The 12,640-nt window shown below is 41.0% G+C and overlaps 1 protein-coding gene across 5 annotated transcripts in view; it reads left to right on the forward strand.

The window, feature by feature from the left end:
- The first annotated feature begins 3,856 nt into the window (after positions 1-3,856).
- Positions 3,857-12,640, forward strand: part of npas2 (neuronal PAS domain protein 2) — a 37,074-nt gene continuing 28,290 nt past the window's right edge. For all 5 annotated transcript variants that reach the window (XM_080749176.1, XM_080749180.1, XM_080749177.1 and 2 more), the window contains exon 1: positions 3,857-4,170. The gene's annotated coding sequence lies outside the window, so the exon portion shown is untranslated. The remainder of the gene's footprint in view (positions 4,171-12,640) is intronic.

Raw genomic sequence — 12,640 nt, forward strand, 5'->3', positions numbered from 1 at the left:
TATCTTTATAGAATAAATTGAACCTTCCTGCCTTTTGCTCCTGTATACCGTATTTCAGCAATTCAAAAATTTGGGAGCCGTAGATTCCTTCTCTATTTGTTAAATGCCCAAGTTTTGAATCTGCTCCTGTGTAGACCTACTGAAGTTCTCAGAGTTGAGAGACCTTTGAGTTTCGAGTGCACCTGCACCTGCACACGCAAACAGGCACGCACACACAGTCTCATTTTGGGTGGTACTGTAGGCTGTAGATTTCTCTCATACAGTAGGTATGTTGTTGATCATCATTAACTGTTTTTATTTTTATTTTTTATTTTATTTTTTAAAGAAATGGTCAAGGTGGAGATTATGTTTTTGGCTATGAGTGAGTGAGTCTGGAGCTAATCTCACAAACCGCTGGACCGATAAGTGTCAAACAAGTTGTATATAGCGCTGTCGCCTCACAGCTATAAGGTCCTGGGTTCGATTTCCGCCGGGGGACGCTGTGGGCGTGTTCTCTCCTCCGCGTCATCAGCGCCCACAACCTAGGTGGGGTTGGCGAAAGGGCCTTTCTGTGTGGAGTTTGCATGTTCTCCCGGTGTCTCCTAGGGTAGATGCCCTCACAAAAACATGCAGTAATCCTGGTCTCAATAATGCCTTCCCCCTGGCCAGCTGGTGCGCCTGATGGAGGGGAAAGGAACTGGTTGGAATAACGTGTTCCTTCCACACGCTACATCCATACCGGGGAAATCCCCCCTGTTAGGTGAAAAGAAACAACTTGGACTACTCCTGGATTGAAGGAAGCATGAGGTCAGTCTGTTGTCTCCCCAGGGGTGGCAGAGGGAGAGCAGAGCCCGCAGGATTACATAGCTTAGGTTATTGGCACTGGGTGAAAAAATTGGTTACAAAATCGAGGGATAAAAATTATAGAAAACTAGAAGCAGTGCTCTTCCGAGCACAGGTCTCCACCAGGCCGTGCGTTCTGGTGGTGCTACTGTATAATAGGCCAATGTAAAAAGGGTGGCATATGTTCTTCACCTTAGATCTTTCATGGCAATCGGACGCTGCATGCATGATTTCAAGCATTGTGTTCCAAAAATGTGTTTTGCTAAAGTCTACCTGCTGGTGGCGCTATAACAGGACAATGTTAAAAAGGTAGCATTTGTTCCTTGACCTAGTGGGAATATGTGTGGCAAATGTCACGGTAATCGCAAGCTGCGTTAATGATTTGAGGCATTTTGTTCAAAAACGGAGCAATCCTGCAAACTTTGGAAGCTAATATTAGCCAATCAGGATGGAATATGAAATATCAGACGGATCGGACTTGATCACATGACTATAGAGATACTGTGTACCGATTTGCATGATTTTTGGATAAAATCTCAAGGAGTAATATCCAAAAATGTGTTTTACATAAGTCGGCCCAAAGGTGGCGCTATAAAAGGCTGATGTGAAAAATGCAGGGCAAAGGTTTATCCTTAGCCTCTAGGGAGTGCGCTTACAAAGTTTGAAACTGATCGGTGGAGTTATAGGTAAAACCACAAATCGGGCTGTTATAGCGCCACCATGAGGCTGATTAAAAAAAAATTAAGTGGCATTTCTTCCTCGGCCTAGTGGGAACGTGTGTGCGCGATTTCATGATAATTGCACTTTGCGTTTGTGATTTGAGGCATTTTGTTCAAAACGGCTCAATCCCACAAACTTTGGAAGCCAATCTTAGCCAATCAGGATGGAATATGCAAAATCGGACAGATCTGTGTCGATCACATGACTGTCGAGATATTGCCTACCGATTTGTAGGATTTTTGGACAAAATCTGTAAGAGTAGTGCACAGAAATGTGTTTAGCAAACATCGGCCACTAGTTGGCCACTAGTTGGCGCCCATTTGAAAAATTTAGGGCAGAGGTTCTAGATTGGCATCCAGGGAATGTGTGTGCTCACTTTGGCAGCGACCGGGCCAACGGCGACTGAGATTTGGCGCTCACAAACTGCGAGGACGGACGGACGGACGGACGGACGGACGGACGGACGGACGGACGGACGGACGGAGAGGAAACTAGAAGCAGTGCTCTTCCGAGCACAGGTCTCCACCAGGCCACACAAATCAGCCTGTTATAGCGCCACCATGAGGCTGATTTAAAAAATGTGGGGCAGAGGTTCTGAATTAGCATCCAGGGAGTGTGTGTGCTCAGTTTGGCAGCGATCGGGCCAACGGCGCCGGAGATTAGCTGGTAACAACCAGGCCACACAAATCGGCCTGTTATAGCGCCACCATGAGGCTGATTTGAAAAATGTGGGGCAGAGGTTCTAGATTGGCATCCAGGGAGTGTGTGTGCTCAGTTTGGCAGCGATCGGGCCAACGGTGACTGAGATTAGCTGCTCACAAACTGCGAGGACGCACGGACGCACGCACGCACGGACGGACGGACGGACGCACGGACGGACGGACGGACGGACGGACGGACGGACGGACGGAGGGGAAAACATACTCTCCCTCAGCCTTCGGCTGGTGGAGACAAACATACTCTCCCCCATGCCTTCGGCTGGTGGAGACAAAAAACACAGCCCTTATAGGCCACCTAGCCTGGCGGAACCCCTTTGTCAGAGTGCACTGCAGATGTCCTGCCTGTCATCACTGACACTGATGATATTCATTATCTCCACTTGGACCATTTTATGTTTTTGTTATATATATTTAGCCTATGTAGATCTGCTAAAGATTTTTATACATTTTGCATTCTGCACAATGAGTACTTTTACTTTTATTACTTTAAGTATACTTTACTACTTTTACTCAAGTATATTATTAATATGGGACTTCTACTTGTAACAGTATTTCTGCATTGCAGTATTGATACTTTTACTTATATGTAAAATGTGAGTATTTTTTCCACCACTTACTGCGCATAACAAGTTGTTTTTTGTTTGCTGACAGGCATTACCCCTTATAGTGATTGGTCAAGGTTTTTCTTTTATCTTGTCAGTTGTCACACTTCGGCTCTTCTTACCGGGTGGAGCTCCGGGCAACTTTAAATGTGAACCTGAAGAGGATCAAACTGTATGACATTGAACTTGAGAGGAGCGCTGCGCACCGTTCAGTTTAACACAGACTCAGCCTTCACTCGTCATCTGTCATAGGCTAATATGTCACTCAGTCTTATGTATCTAAGCAGCACAGACTGTCAGTGATCCAATCGCAAACAAAACTTTCTTTATTTTGTATGCTAATGATGAATCAAGCGCCTCGAATCTGTTCAGTTTAGGCTATAGAGTTAGAGAGCCGTGTTAAGTGATCTGCATTCTAATCTGCACACGTGTGTTACAATGTAAAAATCTGTTTTCCCTGTCAGTAGGCCTATATCCATTTAACTCTGAGTCTGAGAGGGTAAAAAAGCAAAACTGGTAAATGGTCCACATGGTGATGCTCCTGCTCGCAGTTCGATGGCCACATGCTGGTTCGTTTCAGCAGTGTGATTACAGTGGTGTAAAGGAGTACATTTACTCAAGTACTTTTGAGGTAGGCCTACTTTTAGTTATAGACTTTACTGGAGTATATTAGGCCCACATATCTCAGAGTCAAATATTGTACTTTTAGTTATTTGACAACTTTAGTTACTAGTTACTTTTCAGATTTAGATCACAAAACATTACCACTTAAGCCTTATATGTTATATATGTTATATAGGCTATATATCGCAATATTGATACTTTTACTTTAGTAAAACATTTTTTAGTACTTTTCCCACCACTGTCCCCGAGTTGGATGGATTCTAGTGTGCTGCTGCATGTTAGTTTCAGCAGTGTGATTATGATGATGTCGTTAGCCTGAGTATTGAGCTACCAGCTGACCTACTTTCTCTCAGTGCTGTTTACAAGCGGCTGGCAGCGCAGCGGCGGACTGGCTGGAGGATGTTGAAGTGCAGGCTTTGGAAAAAAGACCCAGAAACCAGGAAGGATCGCGGATGGAATTCGCTCATATGTTGATTAATAATAAGGGGTAGACTTGTTTTGGCTGCCGCTTTGCGATCAACCACATTAAATAACGTGGTTATGCAATTGAACGCTTTCTGACGTCTGTCCGTGGTGGTGATGGTGATGAGTCAAGCGTAGTTGCACATTAACAGCTATGCCGTAGTTTACTATGAGTAAGGTTTACCAAAGTGAACTGTGGAGACTGAAGACTCGTTTTCAAGGTATGTGAGATTTAGATTTAGATTGTTTTGTGTCATTGTAGCCTCCTAGTATGTTTTATTCCACCGTAAGAGGACTGTCACACACGTTGGCACCGGTTTAGATTTTTTACAACATCAAAGTTCATGTGCAGCCTTCTTTCAAATGACGCTGGAGGTGGTCTATACTCATCATTAGCGTACATCACCCAGTTAATAATTTTCTAGAGGACCTAGACTGTGTATGCAGGAGTAGGCTAGGTTGTTGGTTAACTCTGTCTTTGAGACGCTGCCTTCACTGACTGACCCAGCGCCCTTAAATACTCTCTAAATGATTTAATTCTATAAGATATGCAACTGTCCTGGTTTGAAGTAATAATAATAATAATAATAATAAACTTTATTTGTATAGCACTTTTCATGACATGATATGCTGCTCAAAGTGCTGTACAGAGCAAAAATTAAGCACAAGTGGGCTATATATAATCTGCAAACTGGAGTGATTTTCATTGTTGACTTACTCTGGTCATTATTAGTTAATTCAAATATAGAAATAGCAATAGAACAATAAATACAATATTATTACCAAAGACTTTTTCAGGCCTATTCTTACTTAGTTATGATCATATTAAAGTTCACAATTCCTTTTATTGCAGTCATTGGCGTCTTCTGGTTAAGAATATGTAAAAAGTGTGTGTGTGTGTGTGTGTGTGTGTGTGTGTGTGTGTGTGTGTGTGTGTGTGTGTGTGTGTGTGTGTGTGTGTGTGTGTGTGTGTGTGATATACATCTTGGGTGACTTGTGTTGTTTTGAACTCTGTGGACAGATGTCATGAATTCACATCAAAAATTGGATTCTGAATGGATGAGATGGCTTGAGTTTAGCCAGTGTCCACTGTGGATGTTATGTGCAATGCATGTTGAAGGTAAAGGTCATTGAGTCCATTGGTGGGTCCGCCCCTCCTACATTGTTTTCCTTTTAGAAGGCCTAAGGAATGGAAGTGTTGTGACGTTTCCTTATCACTTGAGGCCACTACCCTGCCTCCGAATGTACACTCAGAGGGTGTACATCCCAACACAGAAGTCAAAAACATTGAAGTGAACAAACTATCCATTTTCAAATTGGAAACTATTCATTTTAATCTACAGTGATTGGTGTCAAAGGGACTTTCAAAATGATATAATAATATATCATATAGTTAAAGGAGAGCAAGCCCTTTCAAACCATATGGTGTTTGAAATGGTGACAGTATACTGTTATGACAGCCATGACAAAATGGTGGCTTGAGCTTGAATATACATTTGGTATACAGCAGCTCAAATGAGAAGTTAGAACAAGCAGATGTATTACATGTAATGACTTAGTAGACCTTGCTTTTCATGTTTGACCATGAAAAAGCTATCATCTGGGCAAACTGGGAGTTGGCAGGGGAGATTTTGCTGCTCAATATTTCAGTTTTTCTTCATATGAATGTCGATGCTTGAATACATTTCCAGGTCCAGGATGGGTTGTCTCTTGTGCTGTCACTACAGCATGAGATCCAAGCAGAGGTTTTTCACGCAAGGTAGTTGGTTTGCAAAGCATACAAGAACAGTTACTATACCTCTGACAATAGTCTCAGATGAGCACTTTGTGTGTTACTCTGGTAATAGCAATTAACTAGAGTAATTTCCATTCCTTGCCATAAGACAGAAAGCATGAGCTATCATATATGATATACATAAAGTGTGGTTCCTGTGGAAAATAAGCTGTAGAACTTTCTAGGATCTCCTTTTAGTTGACCTTGTACCCAGTGATTTGTGCTGTCATGAAACTGTACTTTTTTCTATTTCAAACTTCTAATACATTCTTCAATCAATCAATCAATCAATCAATCAATCAATCAATCAATCATAAATTGGATGGACGGACTAAGATTTGTTCATTTTATTGTAGGATATATTTTATATTTTTTAGGATTTCAGTATAATGAAATGTCCAAAATAGGGATGCCAGGTTAAAGGGGTTAATGGTTAAACTTAAGTTTTCTTTGTTGTAGTTTGGACATTGTAGCAATTACAGAGAAACGGATATAAAACGTCTGCATTGTATCTTTATGTGGTCTGTTCTCAAGTTATGGTTGATAGTGTAACACTGTACCATATTCCATCATCAGAAATAAGCAGGAACGAGTAGGGAAAATTGCAGCAACAGTAGTGTGTTGCCCTCAGAACTGAAACAAAACGTATGCCCCTGCAAGCAAGCGTAAGGTTTCAATTCTTCCATTAAACTCTGCAACAGCTTATTTCCTGAGGGCTTATCTACAGTACCATGAGAAACTCAGAGCACGAGAGTATGCATCTCCCTCTCTCTTTACAGTATACTGTATTTACAGTGCATTCCGGGTTTGGTCATGAACGTGAACCTGAGTGTATTTACTCCTCTGTCATGAGTTCAGGTAACCAATTTAAGACTTGAACCCCTCAGGGCATCTGTAACCAGAGCCTGGTGCTTTGTAGTGGTAAACTCTGCAAGGTGTGGTTTAACCTCAATGCATTCAGTGAATGTGGGTTTGTTTGTGAGACTGAATATCCCAACGTTGTTTAGAATAAGGCTGTATACAGTATGTGTTAATTCAGCAGGTGCCCTGCAACATATTAATCCTGAACTCAGAAACAAAGATAATTATATCATTTTGAGGAAATGTTTGCTTGCACATTGACGTCCCCAAGGCTGTCTTGCTTTATTGTCTGTCTTATTGATTGATTGATTGATTGATTGATTGATTGATTGATTGAGGACTTTATTAGAAGTTTGCATAGGAAAAGGTACAGTTTCATGACAGTACAGTTCACTGACTGTACAAGGTCAACTAAAAGGATAAACACAGCAAGAAAGCCCCCGGGCTTGTATCAATTGGGGTCCTTTTTTAAACTCATATAACATTGAATGACAGACAAATAAAACACAGTACTATGCAGAAAATATTTTAAAACTAAAAAGATAAAATTAATGGTATTTACAGTAAAGAGGTCAAGGGGAGTTAGGTATGTCTTTATTGCCAGTTTCGAGTAGCTTTTCAGAGCAGTTTTAAAGGAGGGCAGGGATTTACACTCCTTTAAGGCCTTCAATTAGCGATGATTGCGCCTGAAATGCAGGATCCTCCATGTTTTCTTACTAGGCTTGTTTGTATACTCAATCCCAATTATTTGATCAGTCTGTTCTCTTTCAATGTCCTCTAGAAAATAGTAAAAACAAACTGGGCAGAGGGAAACATTTAGCTGCCAACACACCTGCACGCACGCACACAGAGGTCAGAGGAAAGCTCAATTCAGAATCTAGTGTCATGGTTTAACCGTTTAATCATTGCAACATTTGTGTTTGTTTTGTCGAATCTAGCATACAGAACATACTGTAAAAAGGAAGTTTCATGCAAATCTTGTGTTGCATGCATTTCTAGGATGTTGATTATACAAATCAAAGCTGTTACATATACATTTACATAATACAACTGAGGATTTCCCTTTGTTATTTCAGCTGATGTTGGCAGCTTGGTGGCAGTTGGCAAGTGATTGATTTAACATGTAGGCATAAGCAGCTGGTGTGCATTGGTTAAATCCAGTTAATTACCCAACTGTGTTAGGCATTTATTAAACATATCCTGCTTTTAAGTCTGACGTAAATTTGTAGGCGGAGAACATTGGGGGCTAGGCGTCTCCAGCCCCTATCTTTCACCATTCAAAACAACAATCTTGGAACCCGTGAATCTTTTTTACTATACGCTTATTTTTCAGAAAGGAACCATTGGGAGTCATAATGCTTTAAACTTGTTAAAAAATTATACTTTAGTCTTTATTTTTGTCTCGGATCCGTTGAAAATAGCGAGGGACACAGCACTGCGCATATTAACAATACAGCTGCTGCCCCCACCCGGAAGTGGCGGGTCTGACTCTGACTACAAAATTACGCCACGGCTTAAGAGGAGGATAGCTGTATAGCTAGAAAACCAAATCTGCTCATTGAGAGAAAATTCCAAATGAGTTAGGGCTACTCATATTGATTTAAAAAAAATTCATTCTTTAATTAGAACTGACATTCCCAGAATAATTTTGTCTACAAATGTACTAGGCCTACTCGGGAAGAATGAATGTCAGGAACGATGCAAGTTGGAAATCCATGCCAAACGCAGTCATGAAATACCCGTTGTACCCATTGTCTGAGTGTCTGTCTGTCTGTCTGTCTGTGTCCCCTTTATGCCCAGCTGGAGATTTATGGACATACTGTATGGATATAATCTATGAGTTCTGTGTCAGGCATGCCCAAATATGAGTCCAGGCCAGTCTATACAGCTACTTCTCCACTACAGGGCCGAACCAGAACTTTCCAGAACTAAGAACTTTCAAGAACCTGTGAAGTTCCGCAAAGTTTTATGCATTCACTTTGAGTCTGTGCATTGCCTCCTCGCTACGTCTCCCATAAAGCCTGACTTATACTAAGTTTGTCGTATGATGTGTGTTGCATGCCGAAAATAAATGATCTGCAAGCTCACAGCGCACTTTGAACTAGTTCATGTAGAAAGTGAACTTTCCCAACACTGCCCATAGGTTCCCAGAACTCAAGTTTAGTACTACTTCAAGAGCAGAACCTAAAAAAGGTTCCCAGAACCATGTCTGAAACTGGGCTGTGCACTATGAAAAATAATAATAATAATAATAATAATAATGATAAATAAATAAATAAAAGATTCTGGAAAGTTCTGGTTCCGCCTCGTAGTGGAAAAGGGGCTAAAGATGCCAATATAATGATGTCATATTGAGGGCACCAGGGTACTCCATAATACATGGGGATGCGAGTTTATCATCTCTCTGTGTCAGTTTTGTGTCTTTAGGGTGAGTTTGAAGTCGGTTGATCGGACGGTACTACAGACATGTAGACAGACAGACACACAGATAGACGATTTCGCGCATTTAAAATATAAAATAAAATAAATAATACTAGCATATTGTCCAATATCCAAGTTTGGTTTGACACAAACATGTCATATATATATATATATATATATATATATATATATATAATTTTTTTTTTTTAATTATTATCAGGAAACCTTTTGGACATGCGAGACATCATAGGGGTCTGGTTAGCTCACAGGGGGTCCTTACCACTCACGAGGCAAAAGTTTGTGCTGCAGCACCAGTCAGCCCAAAATATCAAATTTCTAGCTTTCTGCATCTTGTGTGTAGGCTATACATGATAGCATTAGCTGCAGGCATTTAATTTCCAATTTAATACTAACATCTCACTAAACAGGATTATTGATTTCTTCTTTCATTTTGTCAATTTATCTTGTAGGATTTTAAGATTGTTCTTCTGGCATTTCAGTTATGAGTCATGTTTCTCATGGAGTCATGGAGAATTGGAGCAATTAAAACTAAAACCATCTTGCTGCTCTGCTGCTGCGCTGTAAATTGTAAATTAAACAATGTGAGGCATTACCTTCACAAGTTTGAATGTCACTGTCGTTTGAAATGAATAACCTCATACATTCATGAGACACAGCTTGCGTTGATAGTTCATGCAGACAACTCAGGGCAGTGTGCCACCCTGATCAGCTGATCAGTCACACGCTCTGTCCATCTGATTATGGCGGGCTATTTAAACCTCCTTGGTTAGCACTGTGTAGGCTAAGGCTTATTTTGTTGTTGTTTATTAGCCTATATTCCTTCTGACGGTTTAGGCTACTGCACAGCACTGCAGGGTAGCGTACTAGTGCCAGACTGATTGTGTAATCCTCCCGCTTCACTTCTAAACAAAAAACATGTTTGTTATGGAAAAGTTAAACACTTTGTTGTATTCTTCGTTGAATTTTTATTTTTAATGTGTAAATAGGGCACTTTATTATGAGGGCAGGAAGTCAGGGACGTGCTGGCCATTGGGAAAAGCGGGACAACTCCCGAACGGCCGGTTCATTCCCGGCCGGTCCAGGCCGGCCATTAGGAAAAAATTAAAAATAAAATGTCGGCCTTCCTTCCATTTTATAAATTTTTTCGCGAAGCAAAGCCCTGCTTCATCATACATCACACAAAAGTAGTGAAAACAGCAGATTTACAAGGACACAACGTGCGAGGCGTTGTGTGCGTCTTTGAGTAGCAGCAGCGCTTGAGATCTCTCTCTATAGCGCGCAATGAGGGCCTCTCCAACTCTTTTTCCCGGGCTGAATCAGGAGCCCAGCACGTCCCTGTATGAGGGTGTAATTTCCTTTTCTTTTAATGGCTAAAACAGCGCAAACCGATAGGGCCTGACGGTCACCGGTTCTCCATTTGGCGATCCCTACTCCCTGTTCAAAGCTCATACTTCTTGCTGCTGCTCTGCCGTCTTGCTGCTCTGCTCCTGCTGTGTACTCTGCACTAAAGTTTTTTGCTCCTACCAGGCTACCACCACCCCAGCATCCGGCTGTGGCCTCTGTTTCTATGATTCCCTATGGGGGTCTATTTCATTTAATTCCCTGTAAAATATAGTTGGCAAATCATTTATTATAATTCTGTTTACAGGGAATGAATGAAATGGGACAAAGCCGTGATGCATTGCCAAACTTATGCTTCATATATCTATTCTCAGTTATGCTAAATAAAATATATTCTAAATTCAATCCAAGAGTTGTTTGACTGAACTAGAGTAATGTATCCTAGTAGAGTGCTGCGTCATTCACAAACACATCCAAAGTAAATGCATTTTAAATGTGAAAACACCAAATGAGCAGTGATTGTTTTTTTTTTTTAAATGGCAGTGTGGCGGTAGTGGTTCAGGAGGTAGAGTGGCTGTCTGGGAGCTGCAAGGTTCCCGGTTCAATCCGGTTCAAGAAACTTAACCCCTAACTGCTCCTGATGAGCAGGCCTTACAGAGTTGCCTCTGCCATCGGTGTGTGAATGTGTGCTACTTTAGCATATATTGTGTAACCGGTATACATGTTATGTGCCGTTGCAGTGTGTGTGTGTGTGTGTGTGTGTGTGTGTGTGTGTGTATATGTGAATATAAAGGCAGCCTATTTTTCGTTTACCATATTATGACCATTGGCAAAGCTAAAATATCCAGACTTTTCTTTGAATTGTATGCTTAGTTCTATTATCCATTCTTAGTTCTATTAGTTTCTTCTAGTGGCCATTAATGATTAATTAGATGGAGAGGTACTCAATAGACTACATCCAGTGTCATCATCATGTCTGTTGGTCAACTATCCATGTCATTTACTGTTAGCACAAAACAGGCACTACAGTATGAGATGTTCTGTCATGCTAACTGCCCAAAACAGTATATTATAAAGATGAATGCATTATGTATTGTATTAGTATACTTTGTGGAACTGGGACACAGCATAGGCTACTTCTCAGACCAGAAGAGTAGAGAATAAGCACTCTCAGAAAATAATATGAATATGGCCACCAGCTGCCAACTGAGGAGTAAATGATACAGAGTACAAACTGTTTCCAGACTCTCACAGCAGTTTTAATCAGGATCAAGAGGGGAAAAGTAGTGCATGTCATGTTTCCCTGTAATGTGTCAATGGAAACATTAACAGCACTGGAATGATGATGGCTTGTGAAATGCTTTCCACTTCCACATGAATTAAAGTGGTTGGAAATGTACTAATAACACTGCAGTATTTACAGTATATGATTATAATCCTACGCATTATACTCATCATGGAGATGTACAGTATTAATTTGCAACTTGACTCTAAAAACAGATTTTACCGTGCATACGAGCCCTTAAACTGTCATCACTTTCTCGGAAAGGGATAGATTAGCCTATGTCTTCATATACTTAAGCTTTACTCCTTGAATTGTAGCCTACTTTTCAGACATTGTTTTGAGAACGTCTGGCTTTGAACAGCTTTCATTTGTTTACTTAGTTGGCCTAGGGCCGGCTACAGACAGACTGTGAGTTTTATTTGCAATAGATATAGACTGTTATAGTTCCCAGTGGTGTTTGCTGCATGTTGTTAAGCTTCCTTTATTCGGAGGATGTGAAAGAGGTGGGCTCCTTTAGTCTCTTTGTTATGCTGCGTTATCAAAAGAGGTGTCTGCCTCAAGCATTTTTCTAGGTCAAGAGGAGCGCCTCTCGTGCGGAGCATTTCTTTAGTATTGAAGTGTTGTATCCAGGTGGAAACCGAAGATGGTTTATGCACTTTGTTTTGCACTGTAGTATAGCGTGATGTGACTGATGTCAGGACAAATACATGGTGTAGCCTTCACATTAGCACCTTTTATCTTCTAATGGTTTCACACTGATGATGGGACATATCCTGTGTTGACAAAGGTGCCATTGACGTTTAATATCATACCTAATGCAACAGACTTCTTCACAAGAATAGACCATATTCACATGGCGGCCATTTTGCTATTAAGTTAATGAAATGCCACCCCGTTGCCACCCCGTTTTTTCAATGCAAAATGCCAACACGGCCGCCGTGTGAATATGGTCTCTATAATGACTGCACATCAACATGTGTAATTGTGT

This window comes from Nannobrachium achirus (assembly GCF_963921795.1).
Source record: "Nannobrachium achirus genome assembly, chromosome: 19".
Taxonomy (NCBI): domain Eukaryota; kingdom Metazoa; phylum Chordata; class Actinopteri; order Myctophiformes; family Myctophidae; genus Nannobrachium; species Nannobrachium achirus.